Here is a 19,773-nt window from a genome sequence, read left to right as displayed (position 1 = left end):
TACTGTGCAGACAACACTTGACTCTGCACCACCATCTGTTCTGGTGCAATATGTGCTGCAGAGTGTGCCAAGAGTATTTTAAAGAATGAGGACAAACTATCTGAAGACATCATTTCTGGATTACCTGAAGGATGTTTTTCTGCATTATCTTCTGTATAAGGAAAAATACCTGTGACTGGTCAGTCAGTATATTGATTGGGCTCTAATTTTTACTTAAATATCTGTCTAGGAAACCACGTAAAAGCTGAAAATGCAGTCATAAGTTGTCATTTAAATAATGATTACAAACTAAGAAATCTACACTCCAAAAAAAATAAAAAATTACACCAATAAATTAGTGATGCTTAAACAGATGTCAGATGTATTTTTGCTCCTCTTTTGCAGGACACTTCGACTTTGAAAAAAAACACAAAGTCAAAGCCACAAGCATTTGCTCCTTGAAATATATTTGACTTCAGTAAATCTGCAGTAAATCCTCATGTCTCAATAGCAATCTGAGTTTCATGTCAACCTGGGATCTGATGTAGGGGTCTGCAGACTGTTTGTAATATATCTCTAAATTCCACTTTCATACAATTGTGTGTGTGGTGATTTCAAAATGGCCGTGTACTTGTGTCTCTGCAACCCACATAACGCCCATCTCTGCACACACGTGTGCATGTGTCTTTGTGTAACACCGAACAATCATAATTTCAGCCTTAGCAGCTACGAAATTAATCAACAATCAATTTCCACACAACAATTTGGCTACATTCAAACCAAGCGTGTGGTGTCTCATCTATATGTGACACATGCAAGGAAGTCTGAAGTGAGCTATGGATAGTGTATAGAAAACACTGCATCCCTGGGGCGTACTTTAAAAATAGACAGCAGAATTCTAAAGCAAGATGATATAAATAATATGAATCATGCAGAAAATTTTGGCCTGGACTCCCAAGTGTATGGTTCTACCAGGTGCTTGTTAGAGCTCACATGCCTGACTGTGTGAGTTCAGCGTGTCTGAGCTGAAGCTTTGCTGTCATTCTGTGTTCTCCAGGTCGTCTGTTTCTGTTGGTGTGGGAGTGAGAAACGTGGAGGCTGTGATTAGCGGGCTGAGCCCGTGAGTGAACCTATGGCAGAGAGACAGCACAGTGCAGGTAAGAACTGCCAGAAACACGGAGAGACAAACAGACAATATGTGCCCGACAGCGACACAACAAAACCGGACAAACTGCATGACATTCCTGGGGAGGCAGCCTTCTGTTGCAGATCGTGGCACAACGTGACTAACAATCTAAAGCTTGCCAAGCAGCCTTTAGATGCTGCAATCCATCACACCCAACAGTAAAAGAGTGGTAGACAGTAAGGACAGAGAAATGGTCATTCTGATGATGTTCTTATTACAGTAAGACTGAAACTGACAATGATATTAAAGAGTTTACAGAAGAGCCACCAAACTTCTAAGTGGCTCAGTGAGACTGTACATACTATTACTTTCAGGTAATCCTAATTTCATCAAGCTAACATGCCCACGGTGACATTTTGGGTGTGATAATGTGCAGCAGAGGTAAAGTTTATGAGGTGATGATGACAGCAGATTGGGGGGTGGAGTCTATCCCAGCTGACTTAGGGTGAAGGGAAAGCAGGGAAAACATACAAAGCCCATGCCAGAATGATCCTGGGAAGGCATGGACGCAAACCGGGGATCTTCTAGATGCAAGCCAAAAGTGCTAACCACCCAGCCACTGTGCAGCAATGTTCATATATTAATAGAGAATAGCTGGGATGTGCCTTATTATGACCAGGGAACCTCACAGTTGTCCTCCAAGTTTCTATTCCTTGCCATTTGTCTTCATTTCCCTCTATAACCTCGATCCCATTCACCTGTTTTCACCTTGACAATATTGTCTTCTTGTTCCTTATAAACAAAACCCTGCAACTACTACTCAGAATGATCTCTCTGATGATTTATATTCCTATGCCGACTGTGTCTGGGATATTTGAATATGGTAATGTTTGTCTGATATCAGCCTACACAGGCAGCATAACGGCTTGATTGTTGCTCTCCCAGAAAAGTGACCTGAAGCGTCTTTTTATGCTTCAAGTCCCTTTTCTTCAGTTACTAAGCACACAACCCAGGGATTGCATACATGCGTTGTCTATACTGTGGCTCCAAGCACTGTCAAAACACTAGGAACCTCGAATTCAATACTGTGCTTTAACGCACCCAGGACCAATGCTGTTGCTCTGTTAACTCCCACTGCGCCTTCTACGGAGACACATAGTCCAGTTGTTCTATTTAAGCACTTGGCAGGCTGTCTAATAATGTCCAAAATGCATAGTTTGTTGTAAAAGTTGTTAAAGGTCATGTCTGCTGTGGAGGAACGATAATTTCGCAAATTTGCCTGAACGTCATGAATCGGAACCTTCTTAGGAAATTATGTTTCATTGTCTGCATTTAATAATCAAATGTCTGGAATCACACAATAGACCATAATTCACTTTCTCTCCGGCACGCTATCTTGGAATGAGGCTGCTGAGCTGGGATTGACCCTCGCTGCACTCCTTCTGATTGGCATAGAAGACCACAGGATTGATGTTAGATATACGTGACTTCTAATTGCCGAGGCCTTTTGAGTTCTCGTATCCAGAAAGCTGCAGTGAAAAAGAAACGAGACTAGTTTCAGGAAATAAGGGGGGAGTTTGAACTAAAATTGTCTCCAGGCTGAGGCGGAGCTGCAAGAACAAACACCAGAGGCAGCAGCTTTTGTACTTTATATAAATCAATGTTTGCAACAAGCTTCCTGCACATTTCAGAGGGTGGGAAAGTCTATATTTTCAACTACATCCAGCAGTTTTCCTTGAGCTATTTAGATAAAGCCTCATTTCCAACCGAGCAGACTGAGTCAACCCCTCTACTGACTGCATTTATTTCACTTTAACATATTTTTTCTACTGCTGCTGCATTAAAATACAGCTAAATGTGCAAATGAAGACAGTTGATATAAAGATTGCATTTGCTCAGTCCAGTTGGAACACTAGGTTTAGAGGAACGGCTGACATTTGTGTGAGGAGTGGGGATGCGGGAGTGGGGTTCATCATTCCTCGAGCTAATCCACAGAAGTCCTTAGGAATGACAGATGTTTGACTTTAAAGGCATTGACAGCAGATGCCTCTTTCGCCCGCAGAAGGCAGCCATGCGTCACCTTTCAGCCCTCAAACAGCAAATCAATCCATAGCAACCAGGTTGGACAGGAGGCCACCAGGAGCTACGCAGTCAAATAAATAAATAGATGGACAGAAGAAGAATGTCGAATGCGTCACACGTTCGCTGGAAGTGGCTCTTTAAAACTCAGAAAACACAGATAACTGTGTTTGTGGAAATATTTATGGTTTTGCTGGGTTTCAGATCTAGTCACAACCCATACTAAACAATGTGAGGAAAATATATGTTTCTGATCATATTTTTCTATTTTTTTCCAATTTCTGATTTTGAAATTGCAGTTCTGGTTATTTAACACTCTGAATTTGCAGGTTTTGTCCCCCTTTTTTGGTTTGCTCCGTTCACGTTTTTTCTCACTTTGAGCTCATTTTTAGCTGCGATGTAAATTCCTGCACCTCTGTGGAAATAGCAGAACACTGGTTAGCAGTAAAGAGAGCTCAAAAATATGGGTATTGTGTAGTAAAATGCACTTCTTGTGCTATGAATCATAAAAAAGAAGCAACTAAACTAGAATGTTTTTATTTATTTAACTAAATTTGGAAAGCATGCAATCGACATGGACAATATTTTTCCAGGTGCCCACAGTTGTTACCAATATTTGCACAGAAATATTAGCTTTACATGATATAAATACAGTCAGGTCCATAAATGGAAACTGACAAAATTTTCTGTCAAAATACTTGTTGTAAATGAAATAATAAAGGAATAACACACACCTGGCCATGCAACAGCAGAGCAGACAATTGTCCAATTACTTTAGGACCCTTAAAAAGGTTGCGGGCACATATAAAATAAAAAAAAGTCTGCAATTAAAGCACGTCTTGCTTGTTCCAATTCAAATCCATTGTGATGGAGCCAAAATGCTGAAAATTGTGTCAGTGTCTAAATATTTTTTGACCTGATTTTTTTTTACTGCTTTGTTTTTAAAATACATTTTTGTCTCCACATCTTCTCTCTGCTCTGTGTAGCAGCCAAAACATCTCTGAATTGTTGTGATATGAATTCTGATTCACAGCTGAGTCACTATTGACTTCTTGGTTGTGCAAAGGAGTACAGAAATTTTTGCTTTTTTACCAAATCCAGTTCTTGTAAACAATATATTTCTTGCCAAATTTTAAATGAAGCATATAGAATAAAGTGATTTTGATTGAATATTACGATTTTAAAGTTAGACTCGGCAATTTTTTTCTGACAAAACACCTTTTATCATGTTTTTAATTCAAGAAGCATTTTGAAAGTTTAAAATATTTACATTTGCTCTGTTGTTGCAGCTCCTGTCTGATAAACGGTGTAAATTTGAATGATTTTTGAACATGCCTTTCTAACCCACTGGCAGCTTTTAGAGTTCAGAAGGTTAAACTTCATGAATGTTTACAGCATGCTATAGATCCATTGCTCGATCAATTTGTGAACATGCAACAATAATATGTTACTTGCTCAAATACTTGCTTTTCAGATGCAATTGTTTAATTCAAAAGAGCATTATACTTAATAATTAAATAATAATAATGAATAATGAAGAACTGCTGACAAGAGACATTTAAAAATGCCAATAGACACTTCCTAAACTTACCTTCTACATAGTTCCCCCGAGTCCCTGATGCTTCGATTTCAAATCTCTTAAGATGATTGATATGATGTGTTAGATGCTGTTTACGCTCCTTCTCCTGCATTTTACTTGATCTAACAGTTGACTGTGAACTGAATGCAACAATTATATGATCATTCAGATCATTTATTACCTGTCCTGATCATTCAAGAACAAAGACTTTATGATCTTGAAAGGCTATGTTGCTTTAATCTTCTGATTGTGTGAACTTGCGTTCGTTGCACTGAATCATTTACCACATGATACCATATGCTGTATTGCTTTCGTCTTCAAGCTATATAATGTTAATGTTCCTTTGAAGTTTCAGATTTCTTTAAAAGCCACAAGAGAAGGTTGTACACAGCAGAATCATTCATTTTCCCTCTCAGGGCAATGAAATTTCCTGCAGACAGGATTTCTTGTATTTTTCCCATCATTTTCTTTCAGTCAGGTCCTCTTATCCCTAAAGAGCCTGAGCAGCGATTGCAGCTGAGTGGATCAATCTGAGAATTGCCCGTGAAATTTGGAGCGTTCCCAGGCTGAAATCCTTCTGATTACGTTTCACGGATAATGCGAGGATTTTACGCACCACGCCGAGTGTACACAATCTCTGGCGCACCTTCCGAGTGTCGAGTTGCATCCCGTTATGGACGACTCCGACGGCTGCAGGCTTGGAAAGTCTTTTCAAATCACCATTCAGTTCATCTACATCTCCTGCTCTGGACTGATACAAATGGGAGACCGAAATCAATGAAAGATCAGTCTTCTCTCGTGTTTGTCCGCGCAGTCGATTTCATTTACAGTCTAACTTTCCTTGATACCGTGCTGCGCTGCTTTGTTCTCGAAAGTTACGCCAATCAGTCTGCCCAAGCATCACACCAGTATTTACATTTTACTAGCTGTAAGGGGGGAAAAAAAACTTCTTTTCATGGCACAGGTGACCTGTGAGCTTGGTTTGTCATGTCATAACTATCAATTTCTCATGTCATTTTATAATTAAGGGAACTGGTATCTATTAAAATTGTCATTGAAATCATCTTGTTTTGAAAATCAAAGCTCATATGTTGCTAATTTGAGTCCCCTACAGCTTATTGTACCTCCTTTCTAGACAGGTTATGTCCAAGCATGAGCGTGAAAGACCCTCACCTGCAAAAGACTTGCAAGAAAGAATCCTTCATAAAACCTGATGTTGCTGCCATTTTGAAGTGTCTAAGTGTAATGCTGCTCATAAATGAATGTAACACTAAAAACATCTAAAAACTTCAGCTCTGGCTATTCCTTTCTCAAACATAGCCTAGTATTTTTCACTCATCTAAGACTAATTTAAGGCAACCATGAAAGAAATTTGACATATTTTTCATAAACTTTAGTTTAAAGTCAAGGACATATAAAAGTATGCGGTCTGTCGAGTGTATTTAGTGACATTCAGTCACCTTTGGTGAATCGACGCTCTGCAACCAGGCCTGCTTAATGGATTGAAAGGTTTCGGATCTTTTATTTTTTATGTTAATCAAAGTACTTTTTTCAAAGGCTTTTCTATCTTGATGCACTAAGTACATGATGCCTTTTAAATAATATCGACTCCGCCGTCAGCCTTCAAAAGCTGCATGTAGTGTTCAATACTACCTGCTCTCGATGACCTGCTTTATAATAAGCTAGCTTGTCACCCTTCATACCTGTTGGAGAGCGAGAAGAGTGACAAGCAAATCTCGGCAACACGGACTCCAACTGCTTAGTCTGGTGCCGCGTTTGGTTCACTGATAAGCTGATTCAGTTTGTCAGGTGGTATTACGGCTGTCGGCCTTCATGCCGCCGACTATCATCTTTCGGAGTCAGTGGGGCTGCGGTAATTTCAGCTCTCGCAGATCAAAGCCACCCCTCCCAGCTCCTTCCTGGGGGGGAGCAAACTTCACTCGAGCCCCAAAAGGCTGAGCATCACAGGCAGCAGAGGGGTTACAGGTCAGGGAGATATGGCTCTCAAGCGGCGCTCTGCTCAGAGTGACAGGCAGGAAGCTTGATACTCCTACTTTCTGTACACTCTGTTCATCGAGTCTAATCTTTCAGTCAATAAAATAATTACTTTGAACGCTGCAGAATGTTAAGTGTTGCCTCGAGGACTGAATACCCCCGCAACACCATCACAGCTCCTCCTCCATGCTTCATGGTGGGAGCCACACATGCAGATACCATCAGAAGACGTGTCAGTTCAAATTGGGAGGCACTGATGTGGGCTGTAATCTGAGGTGCTGCTAATTGTCGTTCACTTCTTCTCTGCAGGAGAGGGGATTCTTGCTCTTCTTTCCTGGATATTCCTCATGAGAGCCAGTTTTATCGCAGCATTTGATGGATTTTGGTGATTGGTGGCGACTTGAAGAAACTTCTAAAGTTCTTGACATTTTCTGGTTTAACCCTCAAGTCTACAAGTAACACTTTTGTAGTCTGTTCCTCTTTACTTGGCTGAGCAGTTTTTGCAATAATATGGATTCTTGCAGTAGCTAAATGGGGAATATTGCTGTATACCAACACAACTGATGGTCTCCAATGCATTGGAAAGGCAAGAAATCCCACCAGCTAAAGGTAGATCAGCAAGACTACTCCAACAAATTCTGGAAAAAATTCAGTGAATATATCTCCTCATTGCCTACGAGCTGACTGTTCTGTCCGTGCACTGAAGAAAAACCAGGTGTTTGGACAGAAGTCTTGCTCTCTAAAAATAGAAGAAAAAAGTGTCTTGTACCGATCCACACAACACTATTCAAGCGTTTCCTGTGAACATCTGTGCTTGTGTGCCTTCATGCTCATCCACAGGCTAGGGTGAGGTGCTAGCTGTCCAAATATGCTAATTAGCTGCATATATACAGTGTTTTTCCACAATTGCAAAGCCAACTTTTAACTTTCAGAGCATTGGTTGACTGCAGACTATCCCAGTTGATGGGTAAGGTGTTACTACAAAACTGCCACGGAAGCAAACTATGACTATTTTGATGCATTTAGGACATGCAAATTAACATATTGCACAGTGTTCATGCTTTTTTTTTTCTCACTACCTAAGTCCATATGTGATATTTCCTAGTTCCTATGTTGAAAAAAGAAAACCATTTGAATGACTAATACAGTCAAACGGTAGCTTTCGCTGTCAGGTGTTGCTGTTAATTTGTTTGACCTCTGTACGCGGAATATTCTCATACCAGGCGTGTACTATTTTCAGAGGATATCAAGCATTAAAACCCTAATTAAACCCAAAAAAATGGTCAAAACTGCACAGTATGACTTAATTAAAAGTGCCTAATGCCTCTCTAATGGGTTGATAGAGGGCTTCGTCACCTCCCCTCCAAAAACACCAGCTCAACACGCTATGATAAGACTGTGAACGATGTCTAACAGCCTCGACTCTTTCTCTCCCCACTGAATCGCGCTGTACTCTCCCACATCCTTCCCCCCACATCCTTCCCTCTCCTCGCTCTAATTTGTTCTCTTCAGAAAAAAAAGACATACCACCTCTATCCTTCGCCGGTAACTATGCTTTTTTCCCGACTTTTTCTGTTACATGTCTTTTTTTAGGGTTGAAGAAAAGCAAGCAGCATCTATCCCAGACTCACACTGCATACTAACTACCTTGTTTGCTGTTAATGTTGCCGATGTAGGTGCTGTTCAACCATTGTGTAAGCATCACCCGATTTAGACAGAATGCTTCAAATGTTAATGTCCAATAACTGCCAGGCTGTGGATTGCAAAGATGACTTGCCTGCAGCTTTTGCCTTATTACATCTTGTGAGGAGGAAGAGGAGAGGTGGTTAATATCAGCTTTGGCATCAGATTGAGGTGTTCTGTCAAGGTTAATTGGTCCCACTTCTGAGGCTGGAAACACTTGTCTTTCATGCCAACGTCATCCATTCCAAACACTTAAATTGCCAGGAAATAGAAAAGATGTGCACATCATTATCTCAAATGCCTCTTCACCAAAGCCTATTACAAGAGGCCATCATCCGTCACCTTGTTTACCGTTTTTCCTGAATTCATCTCTCCTTTTTATTTTTTTATTTTTGCAGTTGACACAATGCTGATTACCCACTTGTGTTCTGCTAACAATACACAGTTATGGAATATGGAGCTAATGGGAATGGGAAGACAGCTCAATAGGTAGTATGTCAAGCTCCTCAACCTCTTTATGCAGCGTGTGCATGTAGAAAAGTACTGCACCTCCATAAACTGTTGCCTTTAGCTGTGAAATGCTCAAACTGCATGCTCACCAGCTAGTTTGCAACAGTTTCTGTTTGTTTTAACAGCTGAACAATGGATTTTGTGTAGCAACAGCTGCCCGCTGCAGTCCAAAACGCTACTATGAGAGCAGTGAGGGAGAATCTGAACAGTACAAAGCACTTTAAAGCTGAAGGCAGCTCCACATTTGGCTCATAATTATCTGACGCTTCAATAATGTGTCTTTCTTCACATTGTTACATTATCCTATCAGTCATAGTAGCCACTTTAAGATCAAATAAAGAGAAAATATTCAATGACTTAAAGTGAAATTTTGCCTCGCATTGAAACTTTTGGAGCTTTCACAGAAACATATTGGCCTTAATTTGTACCATCCAATGCAATTTTGCTTTCACTTCAGAATGATGTTTTCCCTAAATTCCCCTCTAACTCACATATATTCAGTTACACACACTGCCAAGAAGAATGTTTGTTTTGGCAGCCATTTTTTCCCAAGAAGGTTGAGGAATTTGTCTGCCTGTACATTATATGATGTTGGTGACCCTGTAACCTTTTGTTTGAACCAGACGGAAGGACTCCGTCTTGAAATCATCCATAAGTTTTCTGAACAGTTGTTTTATAGCTCAGTGTAGTAGCTCCAGCCAACACTATTTTGAATCCTGCAGACTCCCAGCAAATCCAAAGAGAGCACAAGTGTGGAGCTGAGGCAGGCCAAACTTAACCAATCTGTCATTCAAAGTGATCACACCCTTATTTATGCATAATGTTAAGTTTTAATACAACTTAGACCAGTGAGTTACACAAAAATCCACTTACAGAGACCAAAAACATCTTTTGTATCAGGCTGTGAACATGGTTTTTCCTGCTGTCAAGTTCAGTACTTTAACATGCAGGCATGCGTATGGGAACTGACTCACTTTTGAAGCCAGCCTCAAGAGGACATTCAAGGAACTGCAGCTTTGGCACTTCCACATTGGCTTTATTTTTCATGCCAGGTAATTATTGCTAGGTCATATCCTTTTTTTTCTTTTTTTTTTTCACAGTTTTCAGATTTTAAAACAGTATTTGACTTCAGTCATCATACCCAAGTACAAAGACATTTTGCATGGCATCTCTCCGAGGTCAGTTTTCTCCAATAACCAACACGTTGGTCCATGACAGATTAACTTGAAAGCTAATAAAATGCAGTTTGCTGTGGAATTTCATTGTCCACAGAGGAAAAATCCTTTCCACAGTTTTGACAGATCCCATGACCTTTAAACCACCATTTTAACATGCGCATAAGAAATATAAAAATCAAAGGTTATTTCAACCATAGGGAATGGGATTCCGCAAAAACACTGATTAAACACAGATTAAATTCTTGTTTGTTTCCACAGGTCTTCAATGTAACAACAATATCGCAGGTTAGATATGGTTATTGTTAGGAGTGTCACAGGAGCTGATTGCAAGTAAATGCCAAAATTGTGGAAGTACAGGGTCAGCAACAGGTCTGGTGAGACTTGTGGGGAAAAACACATCAATAGCGGCGTATGGAGAGTTTTGCATTTGAGTTGGATGACAGCTTGCAAGCAGTATCATTTTGAATAAAAGAAGAAAACACATCAAATTTATCTAAGCAGCTCAGTGAAAGATCTGTACACTGAATTCAAGGTGGCTGTCTGCAAGTCGTTTACTGCTGGTATTGGTCAGCATTGGTACCATCTACCAAAATTATGGTATTGTAAGATCCCCAGTTGTTGTTAGAAGAATATTATGATTATAGACCAGTGAAATGATGCTACTGTATGGTTAAGGTTAGGCAGCTAAAACACTGAAGTCATTGTAGTTACTGAAGTATTACATTCACCTCCAAGTCCTACAATATGCTACATAAAAAAGCACTTCCTACATCAGAATTGGCATTAATCTTTAAAAAAAAAACTGTGTAATCGAGACATTAACTAGTGAGCAGCTTAAGGTAAATGTATGATCTGTTCACACAGTACATGTTGGATGGTCCGATAGCTTCTGAAATCACCTCCGCCTTAAATAATTATGGTATGACAGTTCTTTTATGCTGTATGTTTTACACACAATACCTCAATGTGTTTTCACAGTTTTTAATTATACCACGTCTTCCCACTTCCTCTGCATAACGCCAGATTTTTTGTCCCACCTTTCAGTGCGGCCATTTGTTTAATGTGTAGCATAACCAGATGCCACATTTTTAAAAACTGTCATATAACCAGGTCTTTACAGTCTTATTTTATAATGTAATTTTTTTTTAAAAATGTATACATCCTCACAGTGAAAACAGAAATTGCTCTGAAATAACCCTGGTTTTCCAATTAGCAGTGGAAAACACTGAAAGAATACAAAAAGCAGCACACATTAAAAGCAGCTCAGTGAAGTGTCAGCTGTGTTTGGCTTCCAATAATGTAAACAATGCTTTGCCAACGTGTCATTATCCGATTATTATAACTCTCATAGCTTTGTGGCATGAATGATGCCTCGAATTTACTTTAACAGCAAGTGGGAATAGATTCAAAGCTGGTAATATAAGTTTATAAAGGTTTTCAGTTATACTATGCCGTTTAGAATGAACACAAGTCTTGCTCCAACATGCTCACATGTATGAGAATGTATACAATGAAGTATAAGTTGCTGGTGTGAAGCGAACGGTCCTGCAGTGTAGGTGCAGCAGCTCGGCACCCAGTGGACCAGATCACACAGGCAGTCTGGCATAGTAGCAGAGATGCTCTTCCTCCTGGGGGACCACCATATGGAAACACTGAGTGTCTGCCTGGAATCGTACCAGTTTGCGTCTTTACACTGCCATGAATACACACAGGCCAGCCGGGCATTGTGGAATAAATCTCTACCATTGGTCTCTTCATGCCTCTTAGCTTTGCAAAGTTAATAAGTCGGACCATTTTACAGTCTGCCGACTACAGAGGCAGTGGCATGTGAAATGTTGCATGGCTAAAATGGAATTAGAAAAACACGGAATGGATGTTACATAGTGCTCTGAATTGTAGTTCATATCTTACATGCGGTGTAGTGTTGCTGCTGACATGCAAGCGAGGTTGTGCGTCTGTGAGGGAGGGGTTGTATTTTGAAACCAGAGTAACTCTTCATGAATTATTGTGAAATAGATTTCAAATTCATCATAAATATGTAACTGAAGGAGAAAATAATGTCTTGTTGCATTGGAGGTGCTCCTTCACTTTCCAGACCTCTGAGTGGGCGGGTGGTGCTCATGTTTGATTGACAGCTGAGGCAGCAGGGTCACAGGGATTCACTGTAAACAAACTGCAGCTAACAAGACAAAGACAAACAGTATGGCATTAGCTATGATACTGAAGAATAAGGGCCACGCCATTTAGAATCTCAAGCGGTCGATGTTGACATTTGCAAAGAGGATTTACAGCTGTTGCTACTCGTAGCTAGGTGTAGTAGGCATCTAGTTACTGTACTGGCTTTATCTTTACATGTTTTTCTGGTTTCTATTTGCTTGGATGTTTGTACTGGTGGCAGGACAATGATACCAAAAGCAGAATATATAATAAATACAGACTTTTAATGATGTGACATTGCTAAAAGTTGAGTTAGGCACAGAAAAGACCTTAATTTGGGTTGTGGATCATTGTTGTGATGGCTCATATGGCAAGACCATGGAAAACTGATGGTTAAAAAATACATTGAAACAGCAGAACTCTTAAAATGTCTACTAAAGTCAAGTGTTTTGTCAACCCATCCATCTACCCCAACCTCCTCCCTATGCTGACTTTCAGGCTGTACAACATTGCTTTGCTTCCGTCAATAAAACACCATAGATTTCAGGAGAGATCACAGTTTAGCGGTGGATGTCGATATTTGCAAAGAGGATTTACGGCTGTTGATCGTGCTATTGCTACTAGTAGCCAGATGTAGTAGGTATCTAGCTATCATACTGACTTTAGCTCTTTAGGTTTTTCAGGTAAATATTTGCTTGGGAGTTTGTACTGGTGACAGGACAATGATTCAGAAGGCAGAACATGTAACTAAGATTTTAAATAATGTGACATTGTTAAAAGTTTGGTTAGGCACAGAAAGGACCAAAGTTTGTGTTGAGGATCATGTTGTGATGGCTAATATGACCAGATCAGACCAGTTAAAAGAAAGACTGCAACAGTAGAACTCTCATAGTCTCTATTAAAGTCAAATGTTTTGTCCACTCATCCATTTACCCCACCTTCCTCCCTATGCTGATTTTGTGGCTCTACCACATTGCTTTGCTCCCGTAGATAAGACAGCATAGATTTAAGGAGAGATCACAGTTTCAGTGAAGTGTTTTCAATCAAGTTTGGAGAGCTGAGGTTATTATAAGGTTATGGAAGAACCGTGGTAGTGGTTAGTTTGACTGGTGGGAAGCAAAAAGAGAAATAAACACCTCTCTTAACGCCCAACATTTCCTTGACCCATCGATTCACCCTGAATTCTGAACTGTCAGAATGCAATTATATACACCCTACAGTTTTGACCTTTTCTCAAAAGAGACACTTTAAAAAGTGTTTAAAGGAGCAGGAAAAAGAAGCAGCGATTTATTTTCTCTCAGGCGTCAGTCTTCCTGCTTTGTGCTGCACATCACTTGTCAGATAAAACCATCCTCCCTTTCAGGAACTAGAAATGACAGCTGGACCACCATACGTCTTTGAGTTTCAATAAGATTTTCCAGAACTTCCACACATAAATGTACAGAAACATCCTCCATCCTCCTTCATCTAATCCTCACTGAATCAGTGAATGTCGTGGCTGCACTTGTTTGGACCCAGGGCGATTCTTCCATATCACATTTTGCTCTCATTTTCCGATAGGACTGATAGATAAATCAGAGTTGCTTTAATCAGCGTTATCATAGCTGCCCAAAAACAGATACAGCATCACTGCAGGTATCCTTTGGATATCCTAATCTTCTTTCCAAAGCCCAAAACACAACAGCAGAGGGTGTTATCAGGATTAACAAACCTCAGTCTCCCTCTTCACTGTCTCTGGGGCTTGACCAAACTGTTAATTTAAAATGTTTGTTTACTCCACCGGGTTTTGAATTTGGCATTCAAGGCACAGCTTGAAGTTTTTTGTTCGACAATAAAATTTCATTAAGTGGAATAAGTACAACCTGGTGTACGATATTTTTTCAGCTGGATTGGTTTTATGAAATTATGATAGGCTTTTTGTATTCAAATCAACAGAAATGTTGTTTTCCCCTAAAGCTGACACTATCAACAAGAATAATAAAGTGTAAGAGAAAAAGAGGTTCCAAAACTCCAATGAGGGCTTTGAAAGAGCTTTGTCTTCCTGTGTAAATAGGTCCTCTGAAGCATAACACTGTGCCAGTATCTGTGTGGTTGTGTCTCTGGAAACAGCTGCTGTATACGCCCCACTGTTTCCTCTGTGAGCTGCCTCTTCATTCATGTGGGATTAGTTTCTGATGCCAACAGCGACGTGGAGCTGCAGGATTCTGTCAAATTGTCTGAGCAACTAAAATATCTTTCACCTGATTGTGCAAGTAAAATTCTGGTTCCAAAGAGTATAACGTGTCTTTCGCGAGAGTCAGTATTACTGCTTGGCAATGCTCAAATATCTGAGCCCTGTAGTCTCAGTGGGTTGCCTCCTTTTAATACATTCATTTCCACAAATTGTAAAACCATGCATCTGTAGCAGCTACTAGGCTCATTGGTAATGAAACTGCTTAAAACAGAAACAATCTGAAACTTCAGCATATTCCAGCCTCTTTTCTCAACACACTGTAATTACTGTGTGAAACTTCACTGTGAGGTTTTACAACATAATTTCTGTCACAGTTTTTTTTCCAGATCTTTAATATACTCAGAGCATAAGAAGAAAAAAATCATCTTACTCTAGCCCATACGCAGAGAATGGATTTCTGTATTCCATAATAAATCTTCAGTAGAATCATGCTTTACTAGGATAATTAAGATGAATTCACTTTTAGTTAGTCCAACCCAATCTGCTACATCATAGAAGGAGTATAATAACACTTTTGAAATCTAAAAGCACAATTCCAAGGAAGGCAGCCCCAGTATTAAAATCTGGAAGTCCAAGTCATCAACTTGTCTCAGTGCAGAAATAGTCTGAGCTAATAGCTAATTGTTCACTCATTCAACAATGAGGGTTTAGCGTCATGCTAATAGTGTAAAATTTGAAAATGGCAAGTTTTTCATCCCAGTCTTTTCATGGACTCTCTCAGTGTTTTGATCTTAGAGTCACAACATCTAAATTTTAAGCTGCTGTACAATCAAAATGCATTCTCAATTTCAATTTGTATGAAAACATATTTCCCCCCAGATTAGGTTTGTTTGTGATGCATCACTGATAGGTTTCAAATCAACATGTCTTTGCTATTATTTTAAGCTGTTGAAAAGAGATGCATTTTATTCCAAACAATGATATTTTATAAAACTTAACCAGTTAGCATTGTGAAAAGGTCAAATTTAAATAGTTTTGATGCTTAAACCTGACCAAACAGTGGGCGAAAATGAAATTTAAGTCATAAAATAAGAAGACATAAACCTCAGTCTCTTGAGTGAAAGTCCCATGTTGGACCTATGCCACCTCGACTTCTCCAAATGGTCCTCTTCACATGACATTAAAAAAGCAGCTGATCACAAAGACACCGCTTGATTCCGCACCACCTTCTATGCTACATACACTGCTACATGTACTGCAGACATGCCTTATATTTTTTTTATAATTTTGTATAAGTTTGCCTGCTCTAGAAAGGTGCAAGTTTGTATGTCAGTGATGCTAAATGTGCTTGGAACTATCTTTTTTTCTTTGTGCATCTTGAAAGATTTTCACTAAACTTTGCATATATGCATTTGAATAGATAGAAGAGAGCCTCAGTGTTCCAGGGACATAGTGCATGACGATGTTGACTCGACACCCTGAACTGCAGCACTATCAAAAAAAGCTTAGTGGATTGTATAATTTCCTTTGTTCTCCTTAATGGATGAATTTGTGTTGAGCTTTTTTACTCCAGGGTTCCTTTATTGCTCTGGAAGATATAAACTGAAGGTTAGCTGTGAGTGCAATGTTTACCTTGTATTTCTTTGTGTTTTGCTCCAGGAAAAGGCATGTGCTGAGTGAATGTACTAATAATGATGGATTACTGAAGAAAACAGCTAAACACGGTGATTATGGGGCACAATCTGCAGTTATAAATAGGCTGTTTGTATATGATCCCCGCTTGATTTGTGGATTTTTCTTCATAATCACGAACTAAAAAGCATTTAGTGAACAATGTGCACATAAAACAGGCATATTCAAGATACAGCAACACGACTGAACCTGGAAACACTGCATAGTGCTTCCGTCACCTCTTGACAGTTTTGTCGTTCAGGTGGAATCCTCAGGCGAGATTATCACACCTGACTGGTAATCGTTTGCACCAGGTTTATATCAAACCACAGCTGAAGCTGTCAAAAAATAAACCGCTGAATAACTTGTTCAGTCGGTCATGTTTGGGGAGGCAGAAATGTAATCCCTCCGTCTTAATGCAAGCAGCGTGTCCAAGCAGAGACAGAGGATGAGTGGGAGAGCGGTGGGATAAACGCTAGCTGCACTGGAGGAGGCATTCACACAGAACAAAGGACAGACCCACCCGCTCTCCCACTCCATCTCTGTCTGTTTTCTCTGTCCCCCTCATATGTGCATACAGACCCAGTTCTGCATGGGCTGTTTTCACATGCTGCCTCCATGTAGCCATGACATTACACTGCAGTTGAAACACTGCTGAAGGCTGATGTCCGGTGGGTGCTCAGATAGAAGCTTTACCAAGATTCTGTAGTAGCACTTTGAAATACGACATGTGCTCATGTAATTACAAACCAGTGACTATGAACCCTAGTGTGGATTAACAGGCCGCCCATGTTTTTGTCCCACGTACTGGAATCCTGAAAAGTAGGGATGTAACTTCATCTGCTGAATCAAGCAAACAAGAAGCAACACCGAAGCTGTTTTCCGAAGAGCTGACACGAGACGATGTGTGTCCCAATGCGTCAAGACACATCAGCCAACAATGACACACATCAAGACAACCGCCGATGTGGTGGCTGTAGGCTCAACCACTCCACCTTATTGATGCTGTAATTTATAATTCTATAATTCCTTTTGACTTTGCTGGTGTCATCAGGGCTGTATTTTTCACATGATTCGTACATAAATCCTTAAAACATGTGTGAAAAGTACACACAAAGGAGCTACCTTAAAAGGTTATTGTGGCTAGTTGCTCAGGTATCTACACTACTGTTCAAAGGTTTGTGGACACCCAGACAATTTTATGTTTTCCATGAAGACACACTATTATTCATGTGCTAACATAACTGCACAAGGGTTTTCTAATCATCAATTAGCCTTTCAACACAATTAGCTACCACAATGTAGAATTAGAACACAGGAGTGATGGTTGTTGGAAATGGGCCTCTGTACCTCTTGTTTCAGCGCATCCTTTGGACGCTCGATCGGATTGCGCAAGCATTTTTGGTTCTTTTTCGTGTTCCTCAATCTGTTCGTGGGCAGCATTTGTGATGTGGCACGGCACGTTGTTCATCTGTTGGAGGCTGCTGCCGTTGCCATGAGGTGGGTGTCGTTCGCCCACAGCAGTGTTTAACAATGCTCGGTGGTGCATGTCAAAGTAACACCTGCATACATGCCAGGACTGAGTGGTTCCTAGTAGGCATTGTATTGTAACGTGTAATTCACAAATTCATTATGATGTTACTTAAAGCTAGTAGAATTTCAAATATGTTCATGATCATAGTTCAGCATGCTGAAATGTGATAGAACAAAGTACAACTTGTAAAATGTTGCAGTTTTGTATTGAAAATATTCTGTCAGGCCAAGTGTTGGTATCAAACTAATTCAAACAATGACTTGATAGTTGTGCAAAAAAGTCTGGGGATAAAAAGCTATTAAAGTTCATCCTCTGGTGAAGATGAGTGCATTTTCCTCATAACCACAGATATCAATATCAGGATGGCGACAATGGAAAAAATCCAATGATCACCGTACCATTATGTACAAACACAATTTTGAACCATCCATACAGTTGATGTTAAAACACTTTGATATGTTCATGGTGCTGGATAGAAATTATTTGAAATTATTAATGATTAGAAAGCGCTTGTGACATAGAATTTAAGTTTGACATTAATGTAGACAATGAAAACTCAGCTGATAAATGTAATAAAAATGCAGATTAACATTCTCGGATATATAACTGGGGATTTTAATCGCACTCAGAATCCCTTTCATTTATTTTCTTATGCCTGTCACTTCTCACGCAAAATAATTCCAGTCTTTATATAGCTTCACGCTGCAGCATGCTGGTTGTGATCATGCTGTACAACTAGCCTTTCAGCTTCTTCCATGTTTTTTTTTGCAAGTCACAGAGTCACGGTGGGTGAAGCCATCAGCAAAATGCCAGCGTTGTAAATTAAAGTATTACTAATGAACAGGAATTTATCTTGTTTGAAAGCTCTGCAATCACAGCAACTTAGGAGATATTAATGTCAGCCGCACTCTGTCGAGATGAAGCTGTGCGTGTCCGAGGAGCTGATGCCGAGAGAACTCGGTGTGACTATGGGTGCTGAAAAAAGGGAGACAGGAGACAGATAAAGCGTCTGGTTGGTAAAACTATAGTAGACACAAATATGAGGATCACAACAGGCAGTATAATCTGAGGTTTTACATAATTTTTATTGCTATTTTATGGGTAATTTACCAAAAACACCAACTTCAGCTGAGTAATTCATACTATATTTCATGGATTAAATTATGATATTCTTCTCTTGTGCCATGAATATGCACCAATAGTGAAAAATACTGTATATACGGTACACTGTATGTTTCCCACTGAGCATTAGTGCAAGAGAGGGCCACTCCCACAATCCCATATCTATTTAACCCCTTGCAATTAATCTCCATTCTTACACCGGCAGCATAAAAACGTCTCTGTATGCAGATGATGTCCTTCTTTACTAATGTGTTACCCTGTGAACCCCACATGAATAAGTAGTCCTGCACCTCTATGGAAACGGCATAATGAACTCCAAAATATCATAATCACAAGAAAAAGAAACATAAAAGTTGGATTTCTTTCATTGCATGTGTTCCAAAAAAAATGAAATACTGGAATCAGTATGTACAGCCTTTTTCCACGTGCCCGTGTGTCTTATCAGTACTGTGAACTGCATACTACTGATACATTCTGTATTTTCTCTTTTACATTTTCAATATGTTTTCATACTTTCATGCATCTCCTATTTGCTCAGCATGAGCACAGAATATAGTTTAGCTCATTTAACCAAAAAAGTCTCGTTTTTATTGAATCTGGTGACTGCAAACCATTCATTTTGGCTTTTCTTAAAAAAAATTGGACATAAAGTGATTTTGATGAAATATCATGATTTAGGCCGAGATTTGATTCTCTGACAGAACAGCATGTCGCAGATTAGTTGTCCATTGCTTTATTTTTTCTGTTTTTAAGCTTTTTGGCTGTAATAAATAATGTAATCCTGGTGACTTTTTTGAAATGACACGCCTCTACAGATGGTAGTGTTAATTTGTCAACTGATCATTGGTTGATTCTAACAACTATTGTACCAGCTATGGATTGGATTTGTCAAGTTTTGTACAGATATGGTCCCTCTTGATGAACTTGTCGTTCAGCACTACCATCAGGTCAGCTTTTTAATTACCAGTATCTAGTTGCATAAGGAAA

The 19,773-nt window shown here is 39.6% G+C and overlaps 1 protein-coding gene across 2 annotated transcripts in view; it reads left to right on the top strand.

The window, feature by feature from the left end:
* Positions 1–19,773, top strand: part of lrfn2b (leucine rich repeat and fibronectin type III domain containing 2b) — a 183,102-nt gene that overhangs the window by 111,226 nt on the left and 52,103 nt on the right. For both annotated transcript variants that reach the window (XM_051960640.1, XM_051960641.1), the window contains exon 4: positions 1,037–1,136. The gene's annotated coding sequence lies outside the window, so the exon portion shown is untranslated. The remainder of the gene's footprint in view (positions 1–1,036; positions 1,137–19,773) is intronic.

Source organism: Acanthochromis polyacanthus, chromosome 16, assembly GCF_021347895.1.
Source record: "Acanthochromis polyacanthus isolate Apoly-LR-REF ecotype Palm Island chromosome 16, KAUST_Apoly_ChrSc, whole genome shotgun sequence".
Taxonomy (NCBI): domain Eukaryota; kingdom Metazoa; phylum Chordata; class Actinopteri; family Pomacentridae; genus Acanthochromis; species Acanthochromis polyacanthus.
Note: the sequence above shows the minus strand (reverse complement) of the source record. Positions and strands in the feature narration are given on the sequence as shown.